The 1,502-nt window shown below is 39.1% G+C and overlaps 1 pseudogene; it reads right to left on the bottom strand.

Moving 5' to 3' along the window:
* Positions 1-254: 254 nt before the first annotated feature.
* LOC146019428 (phosphatidylethanolamine-binding protein 4 pseudogene) lies at positions 255-1,225 on the bottom strand (annotated as a pseudogene).
* Between the last annotated feature and the right edge of the window lie 277 nt (positions 1,226-1,502).

Raw genomic sequence — 1,502 nt, 5'->3', positions numbered from 1 at the left:
ATTGTAATGCTTATATTTTGCAATAAAAACAATTTGGAAAATTCTTTTCATTAATTCATTAGGAGGTAGATATATGAAGCAGTGATAAGGGAGGAGAAGTGATAAAGTGTCTGGTACTTTATCACCATACAATAGGCTTCTAACTAACCCTTTTTACACCCAGTCCTGTACAGACTAGGTTTAAAAAGGGATAGTTAGAAGCCGATTGTCTGGTGATAAAGTACCAGGCACTTTATCACTTCTCCTCCCTTATCACTGCTTCATACATCTACCCCTAGATGTTTTATCATTAACAGCCTTCCAAACATTTGAATCTGTTTCTTGCTTCAGTTTAAAACCGCACAGTTATGGAATCCTACTGGAGCGGGTGAATGACCATGAATTGAGAGGTGGCTACAGGATCACCTAAGGCAGACCGTTGGACAAATTCTGTAACATCCCAACTTGCACGAGGCTCCTCGCCCAATAGGAGAACGGGAGAATATCCTGGATTTTGCACGTAGAGCAGGAACTGGTATCTGTGAAATCCTGTTTGTGTTGGTACATTTGGTCGATGGTAAGATGATAAGACATTTCCAGTTACGTCTTCGCCTCTGAGGAGAACATCACCTGGTATATCAGTGACGAGCCAGTGTCTCCAGAATCTGTATATTGGCTTGAGTCTGTTTGGAACGTCTGGATCCACCATAATCAATGTATACATCATTTCTGGCTTGGCATTGTCATATTTGATCAAAGGAGGTCCCCAAATTTGTGTCAAGCCACTATGATATCCATTACATTTTGGTATATAAATACAGGAGGCATCACCCATCTTGGGGTATATAACATGAAGATCGTTACTGCAGAAACTGGTGTCATCTCCAAGGATAGGCTCAAAGTCGCATGAAATAGGCCTACAAGAAGTGATGGATAAGAATGAAAGCAGGAATCCAACCTGAAATAATAACCTTGACATATTAGCAAGTCTTGTCAAGAAGTCACCACTATGCGTTCTGGCCAGTGCTTGTCTGCAAACTCTTATGCTTTGCCCAAGTTCTATGATTCTATATCTGTGATGTCATAATTACTCAAATTTGAATGAAGCTTCAGTTAGCTCTGTCATTCTGTGATGTCATAATTACTCAAATTTGAATGAAGCTTCAGTTAGCTCTGTCATTCTGTGATGTCATAATTACTCAAATTTGAATGAAGCTTCAGTTAGCTCTGTGATTTCCCTGAGCTTACTATTTCAAGTGATGGTGGGTTGCATATTGGAATGCTATGCTATTATTCCGAGATGATGGAGGGGTCTAATTTTTTATATCCTTTCTTCCATCTAGTTCTGACTCGGGGGACCAATTTAGGGCCCTCCTTCACTATGTCTTTCAAGAGGTGGTCACAGAATATGTCCAAAGCCACAACACTGAGTAATATTCATTGGTGTTTTTAAACTCGCCTTATTTTAATATGTGTTTGTTAATCACACTTTTGCAAAAAAAAAAAATTGTTTACAGAATAGT

This window comes from Crinia signifera, chromosome 7 (assembly GCF_055691185.1).
Source record: "Crinia signifera chromosome 7, ASM5569118v1, whole genome shotgun sequence".
Lineage (NCBI taxonomy): Eukaryota > Metazoa > Chordata > Amphibia > Anura > Myobatrachidae > Crinia > Crinia signifera.
The sequence above is the reverse complement of the archived record's forward strand: the minus strand, read 5'-3'. Positions and strand labels throughout refer to the sequence as shown.